Source organism: Melozone crissalis, unplaced genomic scaffold (genome assembly GCF_028551555.1).
Source record: "Melozone crissalis strain CALT ecotype California unplaced genomic scaffold, PUWL_Pcris_2 ptg000011l_1, whole genome shotgun sequence".
In the NCBI taxonomy this organism is placed as follows: domain Eukaryota; kingdom Metazoa; phylum Chordata; class Aves; order Passeriformes; family Passerellidae; genus Melozone; species Melozone crissalis.
The window spans coordinates 223,189-234,311 of NW_026535789.1; the positions used below are offsets into that span (position 1 = coordinate 223,189).

The 11,123-nt window shown below is 42.4% G+C and overlaps 1 long non-coding RNA gene across 1 annotated transcript; it reads right to left on the minus strand.

The window, feature by feature from the left end:
• Positions 1-9,358: 9,358 nt before the first annotated feature.
• LOC128933605 (uncharacterized) lies at positions 9,359-10,835 on the minus strand. The gene is made up of 3 exons (XR_008482800.1): positions 10,755-10,835; positions 10,062-10,172; positions 9,359-9,395 (listed from the first exon to the last, which is right to left on the minus strand). It is a non-coding gene; the product is annotated as an uncharacterized LOC128933605 (long non-coding RNA).
• Between the last annotated feature and the right edge of the window lie 288 nt (positions 10,836-11,123).

Below are 11,123 nucleotides of genomic sequence, written 5' to 3' on the forward strand. Positions count from 1 at the left end.
ACAGGCAAAAGAACTAACCAAGCAATAGGAATCAGCCAAATATTCCCCATATAAGGAGAATGAGAGCTACGGGGTCAAGAGTACAGGCCCGAGGAAGACTTCGAGCCTTCATCCGACGACCACCAGAGGGTAGAAGACGACCCCCTAGCAACAACTGGAGCATGCGCCAAGAAAAAGAACACATCTACGGAAGTGGATTAGTATAAAAGGGGAACTTGAGAAGCACTGCGCGCGGCAGTTGGTGGAGCGGGGACTCCCCTGTCGCCCAGCGCTGAATCTTTTGCTTATGCTCTATACAATGGATTAATAAATTCAAATTGGAAATATTGCTCCTTTTTTGACTCTATTTATAACAATTTGGTGCCGTGCCTCGGATGGTCATAGGTGAGGAGGCAACGGTGTTTGGGAGGCGCCCCACCCCAACTCTGGGTGGCCCAGCATCCGACCTTCCTACCTCACGACCACCGACGAACCTAAAATTATACTCATAAGCAAAAGGGAGATACCGGTGAACCCCTTAATCTTCTGTGCACAGAGTCCGGACGAAGACGCAGGACATGTAAGTCACGTAAGCCGTAAAGGGTCTCGGAGTGCAAAGGCACTCCGGAAGAGACAAGATCCGTCCGGTTGGGGTTGAGATCCTGGAGCAAGGATCCTAGAGTGCAAAGGGGCACTCCGAAGGGATGGAACAGGGGGAGAAGCCCCCTGCATGCTCCAGATGAGCCCTTGGAGGGCGAAAGATCCTTGAGTGCGAGTAAGTGAGGTGTGCATGAGAGGGGAACCGACAGTCGGATTCCCCAAGTGAGTGTGGACCCTCAGTAGTGCGGTTCCCATTAGTCCGCGAGGACGTGGGCCACGAACCAGGGGAAGCGAGTGGTGTTGTGTGTGTGAGAGGCACTCCCAAAAGGATGGGGCAGGGGGAGAGTAAGCCCCTTGCACAAGTTAAGCTTCCCCCCATTCCGAGAGATAGCCCCCTGGGATATGTGCTCAGTAATTGGAAACACTACCCAGGAACCGAAAGTAAGGACAGGGCTAAAATGATACACTATTGTGTAGAAGTTTGGGGCGGGAAGGAAATTTCTAAGAATGTATATTGGCCCATCTTCGGATCATCGGAAGATTGGGTACGGCAGGCATTAAACATTTGGGTAAACTCTAAAGAACCTGTCTCGCCAGAAGAAAGCGAGTATGCAAAGATCTGGGTTTTTAGACCAGAAGTATACATTTTTAAGTTAACTGAGGAAAATAAGGAACTAGAAAGGAAGAAGGACAAGAAGGAAAATAAGACAGATGAAATTATAATAGCACCCCCTCCATATGTCCCACACCCTCCAGCGCCCAATGCACTGGCACTCCCATCTCAAGAAAATGACAGTGACTCTGATCAATCAGGTTATCTGGGCCCGGTCACCAGAAGTAGAACCAGAAAACAGCAGATGGGGCTATTTCCCTTAAGGGAAATGCCGATGGGGGGACCACAGGTAGGAATAGGGTTTATTTCAGTCCCCCTGAGTTCAATTGATGTCCGGGAGTTTAAAAAGGAAATGGGACATTTACTGGAGGATCCTCTAGGGGTAGCTGAAAGAGTGGATCAATTTTTGGGCCCAAATATGTATACGTGGGAGGAACTTCAGTCGATCTTAACCATCTTATTTTCGGCTGAAGAAAGAAACATGATTAGGAGGGAGGGAATGCGTATCTGGGATGCGCAACACGCCCAGGGACCCGCCGTGGATACTAAGTGGCCCCTGCAAAATCCGCGGTGGGACCATCAAAATCCAGCTCATCGAACGCATATGCAAGATCTAAGAACAATTATAATTCAAGGTGTTAGGGAAGCAGTCCCGAGGGGCCAGAATATAGATAAAGCATTTAACGACAGGCAAAAAAAGGATGAATCACCCACAGATTGGTTAGAAAGGTTAAGACGGAACTTTCAGCTATATTCCGGTATGGACCCTAATAGACCACCCGGAATAGATCTTCTAAAGGTTCATTTTGTTTCAAAATCATGGGAAGATATAAAAAGAAAAATACAAAAGATTGAAGATTGGCAAGATCTAGGGTTGGACGAACTTTTAAGGGAAGCACAGAAAGTATATGTCAGGAGAGAGGATGAGAGCCATCGGAAGCAAGTTAGGCTGATGGTAGCAGCAAACTCAGCAACCAGAAGGAATAGGGAATATCGGAGAGAAGGGGAGAGAGTTGGGGAACCCAGAAAGGAAGAACCCAAGGGAACAGTGGGCCAAAGGGTCAAGACCTGTTTCTATTGTGGCAGGAAAGGACATTTTAAGAAGGACTGTAGGACTAGGATCAGGGATGAGGAAGTATTCCAAATGGATTAGAGGGGTCAGGGGCTCTATCTAATGGGGACCCGGAAACAACATAATGAGCCCTTGATAAAACTTAAGGTGGGTCCCCAACACCAGGAAATACTTTTCCTGGTAGACACTGGGGCTGAGAGATCAACCATTCAGTTTTTACCAAAAGAATGTAACTTATCTAAAGAAGTTACTACTGTTATTGGGGCAAAGGGGGAACCATTTGAAGTCAAAATTATTAAGGATGTAGTAATAGAGACAGATTCAAAAATAGTAATGGGGGATTTTTTGTTAGTTCCCGAATCAGAATATAATTTATTGGGACGGGACATGATCATTAAACTAGGAATCAACATCGATGTAGAAGACAAAGAACTTAGAATAAAACTTTGTCCTCTGCAGGTGGAGGACGAGGAAAAGATCAACCCCGAAGTATGGTACACCCCTGAGAGTGTTGGGCAATTACAAATTCCTCCTTTTACGGTGACTATTAAGAATCCAGATATCCCAATTAGGGTAAAACAATATCCTTTGTCACCGGAAGGGCGAAAGGGGTTGAAACCTGAGATTGATAGATTACTGGACAAAGGACTACTAGAACCCTGCATGTCTCCTTTTAATACGCCCATTCTTCCTGTTAAGAAACCAAATGGTACCTATCGTCTGGTATGATTTAAGAGAAATAAACAAACGCACCGTAGCCCGATTTCCAGTAGTGGCTAACCCATACACTCTCTTGAGTAAAGTGGGACCAGACAACTTATGGTATAGTGTAGTAGACCTGAAGGATGCCTTTTGGGCATGTCCTCTAGCAGAAAACAGCCGGGACTATTTTGCCTTTGAATGGGAAGATCCAGATACAGGCCGAAGACAACAATTGAGGTGGACTGTGTTACCACAGGGATACACAGAATCCCCTAATTTGTTTGGGCAAGCTTTAGAGCAAATTTTACAAGATTACCAGACAGAGGAAGGAATCACATTAGTGCAGTATGTAGATGATTTACTCTTGGCAGGAAAACAAGAAGAGGAGGTCAGAAGAGAAAGCATCAAATTGTTAAATTTTCTGGGATTAAAAGGGTTAAAGGTTTCAAAGGCAAAACTACAATTTGTAGAAGAGGAAGTTAAGTACTTAGGACATTATTTGAGGAAAGGGGAAAAAGGGATTGATCCGGAAAGAATTCAGGCAATCCTGGCACTACCAATCCCTAAAAATAAGAGGCAAATTCGGCAAATTTTGGGTTTAACGGGATATTGTCGACAATGGATTGATAATTACAGCGCTAAGGCTGCCTTTTTATATCAAAAGTTAACCCAGGAGGGAATTCTAAAATGGAATCAGGACGATACTGAGAAACTACAGATCCTAAAAGAAAGTCTGGTGCACGCACCGGTACCTAGTCTTCCAGACACAAACAGACCCTTTTTTCTTTTCATAAATGTAAACGGAGGAATTGCGTTTGGGGTACTAACCCAAGATTGGGCAGGGAAAAAGAAGCCTATCGGGTATTTATCCAAACTTCTAGATCCTGTGAGTAAGGGTTGGCCCACATGCTTACAAGCAGTAGTGGGATGTGCCTTGCTAGTGGAGGAAGCTCGAAAGATTACCTTCAACAGCATATTAAAGGTAATGTCACCCCATAACATTAGAGGGGTGCTTCGGCAAAAAGCTGACAAATGGATATCTGATGCTCGACTTCTTAAGTATGAAGGAATTTTAATAGAAGCCCCAAACCTAACTATTGAAACTACAGCCCTGCAAAACCCCGCTGAATTCCTATATGGGGAATGGGGTGCGGAACCATTGGAGCATGATTGTATAGTCACCATAGAAGGGCAGGTAAAAATAAGACCAGATCTGGAGGAGGAGGAATTAGATACCGGAGAAAAATTATTTGTAGATGGTTCCTCAAGGGTTGTAGAAGGGACAAGGAAATCAGGATATGCAATTGTTAGGGGACCTGAGTTGCAAATATTAGAGTCAGGACCGTTAGATAAATCTTGGTCAGCCCAGGCGTGTGAACTATACTCAGTACTACGAGCCTTAAAATTCCTAGAAGGAAAGGAGGGAACTATCTTTACAGACTCTAAATATTGTTATGGAGTAATACATACATTCGGGAAATTATGGGAAGAAAAGGGATTGATGAATTCTCAAGGAAAGGATTTGATTCACAAAAATCTTATGACAGAAGTATTAAAAGCATTAAGGAAACCCCGAAGGTTAGCGGTAGTTCATTTAAAGGGGCACCAACGAGGATTAGATTTGCAGAGTAGAGGAAATAATGCAGCAGATCGAGAAGCAAAACGAGCAGCATTACGAATCCTGACCCTGAAGGAAGACAGAAACAATATTGACTTAGAGGGCCAGAACCCAATTATCACATTTAGGGAGGAGGAAAAGAAGAAGCTGCTAGAAATTGGGGCAACCGAAAATTCTGAAGGAAGGTGGTTCCTACCGGATGGGAGAGAAATTCTACCCAAAGTTATGGCCTATAGGTTATTGACAAAGGTCCATCAGAAGACCCATTGGGGGTCACAAGGATTAGTAGATTATTTTGCCACTAAATACATGAGTGTGGGCATTTGGGACATGGCCAAGCAAATAACTAGGGGTTGCCTTCTGTGCCTACAAACAAATAGGAAAAACCTAAGGAAATTGCCAGAGGGAGGACGACCTCTGGCAAAGAGACCTTTTTCGCATATTCAAGTCGACTTTACTGAACTCCCAAAGGTAGGAAGGGTAAGATATTTATTAGTTTTAGTAGACCATCTCACTCATTTTGTAGAGGCATTCCCAACCTCGAGGGAAACTGCTAAGGTAGTTGCAAGAGTATTACTAGAGGAAATAATCCCTCGATATGGGGTTCCTGAAATCATAGACTCAGATCGAGGGCCACACTTCACTTCCCAAATAACTCAGAATTTAGCAACGGCTCTCGGAATCAAATGGGAACAACATACCCCATGGCATCCTCAAAGTTCAGGGCGAGTAGAAAGAATGAACGGAGAGATAAAAAAACAATTAACTAAATTGGTAGCAGAAACAAAAATGTCCTGGGTAAAGTGTGTTCCTCTAGCCCTATTAAATATACGGACCAGACCTAGGGCAGATATGGGAATATCCCCTTTTGAAATGTTGTATGGAATGCCATACAACCTTGAGGGACCTCAGGAGCATCCAGTTATTAGTGACCAATGTATGAGCAAATACTTAGCTGAACTAATCAAGTTCAAAAAGGCTCTATGGGAAAAGGGGATGTTGGCACAAAAACCTCCTTTAGATTTTACCCTACATAAAGTACAACCTGGGGATTGGGTATTAATCCGAAACTGGAAAGAAAACCCCTTGATATCAAAATGGGAAGGACCTTACCAAGTAATTATTACGACAGATGCTGCAGTCCGAACTGCCGAGAAAGGGTGGACTCACGCTAGTCGCATCAAGGGACCAGTGAAACCCCCGGACAACTGGAAGGTTTGCAGTGTCCCTGGAGAAACCACGATTAAATTAAAACGAACTTCATGATTTGGACGATAATCTGGGTGGAGGACAATCAATATCTTCAAAAACTGTTAATAGGAGATAGGGAAACACCAGGATATTGTAAGACATTGGAGGACGAATTGGGCAAGCCTTTCTTTAAGTCTCCTCGCCTTGAACATAAAGGACACACCTGGGAAGGGGAGGAAGCTTTATGCCAAGATATAAGACTAAAATGCAGTTGGTTGGACTGTGATTGTTACCCATTTGTATATTTTTCTTGTAGGCTGTGTAACGAACCGTGGTGGACTCATTGTCGGAAGGGACGGGTTCCTAGGGGCATTTGCGGCCCATGTTATGATAAAGAAAGGAAATTAACTTCTATAATCCTTAACCACAAAGTAAATTCGGGGGAAATAAAACTTGGATCAGACCAGTGGTGGGAGATTTTCTCAAAGGGAATAAATCCCGACCGGTTCTGCTATCACTCAAACGAACCGGCCCCTTTCCTTCTCGACATTCTTGAAGTGGCATGCAGAAGGAGAGTTCACACCTTACGGTGTGATACTCCACAAATAAAAGCCAATAATTGGGCTGTTAACACGAGAAAGTGGAAGCGAGACAATAATCCGACTCCTGAAGAATACCCCTGCTGCCGAGAAGATGGTCACCCTCGAGACTCGCTGCAACTGAGTCGTCGAGCGAGGCAGAGGGATAATAGACCGTGGAGACGATCGGAAGTCTCGACCCCTCTGTGGAAAGTCCAAGAAATGCTGGCAGCCCTACCGCAGGACTGGTGAGCCACCACTAAAGGGAAGGGAGCAGGGGAGAGAAAAACGAAGGCAACTAAATTTAACTTATGAGTCCTATTCCAACCATGTGAGCCACCCGGTTTGGATAAAACTAGTAATATTGATGTGTATAATGGTTAGAATGTCTTATGCTCAGACACATGAACCTTTTATGTGCTCCTTAATTAGATGGGAGGACCAAAAGATTTTGAGAACACAGGTCACTTCTGGGAAACCTAGCTTTTTGTGTACATTGTGTGACCTAATCCCTGTAGCACCATGCCTGAATCAATATCAATATTACTTCTGCCCAAGTTCAAATCCTGGAAAGAGTTACTGTAATTACCCTGGGCATTATTATTGTGCTTACTGGGGATGTGAAACTGTTTCTTCAGGATGGGGAAGTAATGACAAGTTTATCACCACTGGATGGGGACCTTTTGGGTGTAAACAACCAGAGTCACATACACAGGCTGGAGGAGTTCATGGGGGTAACTGCGATCATATCTATATCAACATAACTAACCCCGATGACTCTGCGTGGTTACTGGGAAAAATGTGGGGAGCTAGACTGTTCGAACCAGGAACAGACAGAGGAGGACATTTTCTGATAAAGAAAAGTCCTCTACCAAATGACCCAGAACCTGTAGAACCTAACCTGGTAATGATAGAAGAGACAGTTGAGAAACAGGAAAATTATTCTAGTATGGGTGTAAATGCCACACTTTCAACCTCTACACTTAGCTTGACTGAAACGGGGGATGACAATTTATGGAATATCTTACAAGCTACGTTTAAAATCTTGAATGAAACCCATCCAAATTTAACATCAGACTGTTGGCTATGTTATACCCTAAAACCCCCTTTCTATGAGGCAATAGGAATTACTGCAAAAGCCAAAAGAGTAAATGGCACCAACCCCCCGAGATGCCTGTGGAGAAAAGAAAAGGATACTCAGAGGGGAATTACTCCAGTGAGAGTCACAGGGAAGGGAAGATGTATAGGACAAGTCCCCCCAGAAAAAAGCCACCTGTGTGCTGAGTATGGGAGACTTAGAGATCAAATGAAACCTGCACAATGGCTACTCCCAGCAATGAATACAAAATGGGTTTGCAATACTTTGGGAGTTACCCCTTGTATAAATATAGAAGAATTTAACAGAACAAGTGAATTCTGTGTTCAAGTATTAATTGTGCCCAGGATACTTTACCACTCTTCTGAGTACGTTTATGATCAATACCAGATCTCGGAACATCATTTGGTCAGAAGGGAGATTTTCACTACTTTCACGGTAGCTATGTTACTAAGCATGGGAGCAATAGGGACAGGAACAGGGGTGGCCTCATTAGTACAACATCATAAAGGATTCCAGGAACTCAGAATATCTGTAGATGAAGATTTAAGGAGAATTGAAGAATCCATAAGAGATCTTACAGAATCATTAGATTCCCTGGCAGAAGTGGCTTTACAAAACAGACGAGGACTAAACCTTCTATTGTTACAACAAGGAGGACTATGTACAGCCTTGCGAGAGGAATGTTGTTCCTATGTTAACAAGAGTGGGGTTATCAGAGACTCTATGGCAAAACTTAGAGAGGGGTTAGAACAGAGGAAAAAGGAAAGAGAAGCTCAACAGAGCTGGTATGAAACTTGGTTCAATTACTCCCCCTGGCTCACCACCCTGCTGTCAACTATTGCGGGACCAGCAATGCTCTTAATGATGGGACTTATGTTTGGACCTTGCATTTTTAACAAAATAGCGAATATTGTCAAAGGAAGACTGGAAGCAGCTCACCTAATGGTGATGCGCTCAGATTATGAAGCCTTACGGGGGGCTGACGGAGGGGAATACTTGGAACTAAGTTGATTCGAGCTAGTAAGATTTGACGAACAAGAGGATAAAAGAAAAAGGGGGGATTGAGATGGATAGAACCTCTTGTTCGTTACGCAATAGACCACCATGTGATTGGGAAATACATGGTTGGTTAACCATATGATTGTGATTCAGAGATGCATGGTCCACCATATGATTAAGAAATAGATAACCACATAACCTAAAAATAATACATATCAAGTTACCATTGCTTGCTATAATTCAATCATGTATTGAGCAAGTACTAACCATGCGAAAGGCAAAAGGAGAACTAACCAAGCAATAGGAATCAGCCAAATATTCCCCATATAAGGAGAATGAGAGCTACGGGGTCAAGAGTACAGGCCCGAGGAAGACTTCAAGCCTTCATCCAACGACCACCAGAGGGTAGAAGACGACCCCCTAGCAACAACTGGAGCATGCGCCAAGAAAAAGAACACATCTACGGAAGTGGACTAGTATAAAAGGGGAACTTGAGAAGCACTGCGCGCGGCAGTTAGTGGAGCGGGGACTCCCCTGTCGCCCAGCGCTGAATCTTTTGCTTATGCTGTATGCAATGGATTAATAAATTCAAATTGGAAATATTGCTCCTTTTTGAGTCTATTTATAACACTATTTAAGTTTGAATCTGCTTTACCCTCAAAGTGTTTTTCTCCTAATCTTTATCTCAACTCAGTCCTTGAATTTTTCTTTCCCCTCCTCTGCTCAACAATAGCAGAGAAAAATGAGTGAATGTTTTTTTGTGTGTGCCTGGCACTTAGCCAGTATAAAACCACTACACAAGGACATCAGCCCCTTCACTGAATTATTGACCATTGCAAAGTGCTCCTTACCAGTGCCCTTTCTGATGAGAACTGCTTTTGCTGTTTCATTTTATATACTTTTAACTCTGCATCTTTTTCTTCAACCATTTTATCATATTCATTCTGTGGTAAAAAAACCAAACCAACAACAAACTCAAACCATGTGACTAAATGTTGCAATATAGAGTTATCCAGTCTTAAAACATCATTTTTTCAAACCAGGCTCTTAAGATTCATAAAGAAAAGATTCATTGATGCTTCTGCAGAAACTGTAAAACAGGAAATGCTCAATTCAAGTATTATTTTGTGGACTGGCAGAGAGTGCTTTATTTCTGTGCAGCAATATGTGCTCAGCACTAAGAGCCAGCTGTGCCATCTTTATTAATGTAGCTGCTAAAGATATTGCAAAATGAGGAATAAAAAGGTAAACTAAAATGTGTCAGGCTAAACTGCTGACAGTCACTAGGTAACCTCTGAGAAAGAGGCCAAACTGATACTGAAAAATATTGCATTCAGATGGTATCAAAGGAAGCCTGAATTGAAAAAAAAATCTAAAAATCCCAGAAGTTTAGATGAATGGAATGTATCTGCCCATAGGAATGTGTTCATATTCTTCAAATGAATGTGATTTTAGATGATGCAAAGTCCAGCATGTGTTCAGCTTCCTTTTCCCAGACTCAGGCCTGTTTCTGCTTTGGAAAGGTCATTAACGTGGTGTCACAAGTTATAAACATGGTATTGACATGGTATCACCCATTGCAAACCACAGCAAGCAGGAAAATCTCCGACCTTGTGCTTTTCCATCAGTGCCACCATCTCAGTTATCTTGTGCTGACATCTGGCATCAGTTTCTCTCTGTATCATTGCAGTTTCATCACAAAGCAACCTCATCTTTTCTACCTGTCAGTAATAAATTGCATTTCATTCATCAACATAACAATATATTTCTTTTAAATCTCAATTTCTTCTTCTCCCTGTGGGTGCAAAGTTTGCAGTCCCACTTGGGCTTTATTTGCTTTTAAGATCCCTTTCAAATCCCTCATCTTTTCTGCAGATTGTTAAAATGGGCAAGATCAAAGGTACAGCCAAGGCAGGCAAGCTCACTGCAAACCAAAAGGCCATTTCAAGCACTCTGCCCTAACATTTCTTAGCATTGCCATCAAAAAAGCGTGGGTGGAAAAATCCTAATATGGGAGAAGTTATAATCTAATTTAACTGGGCTGACTTTATACCAAGGGTGGAATTTCTTTAATCTATATCTTGAAAGAAGGAATTTTTAATGGAGTTCTCATTGTCAAAGACATATTCAAATATTTCAACCTAAGCACCTAATGTACTAAAGCTTTGCTCACAGGCATACAAAACAAGTTCCATTTATGTTGATAAGACTGAAATATGAGCAAGGACTCTGGACATTAAAGCTTCAGAACAACATTTTAAACTAAAAAAAAAAAAATTGCAGTAAAAATTAACACCTCTCACCTCTTCACGAAGTTTATTTTCATTTACTTTTCTTGTTTCTATGTCTTTTTGATAGATGTCAACTTCTTCCTTATGTTGCTTGTTCATATTTTCCATCTCTAACTGCAATTTATTCACCTTTGGAGAAAGCAGAATTGCTGCTGTTATTTGTTTAGGAATTACTATGTTGATTATTTTTTCTTACCTCTTATTTTTGAGCACAAACACTGTTACTTTTCAGGTATATGATTCAAGTGTTTCCTATTTAAAAGTTCAGGGTTTTTTTAATAAAGAGTTGAACTTTGGCCTGAAGTGAGTTAGAAAATATTCAAAGGAACAATGGCAACAGCACAATGGGGAAGACTGCCCTAAGCAGTCACCCTAAATGCT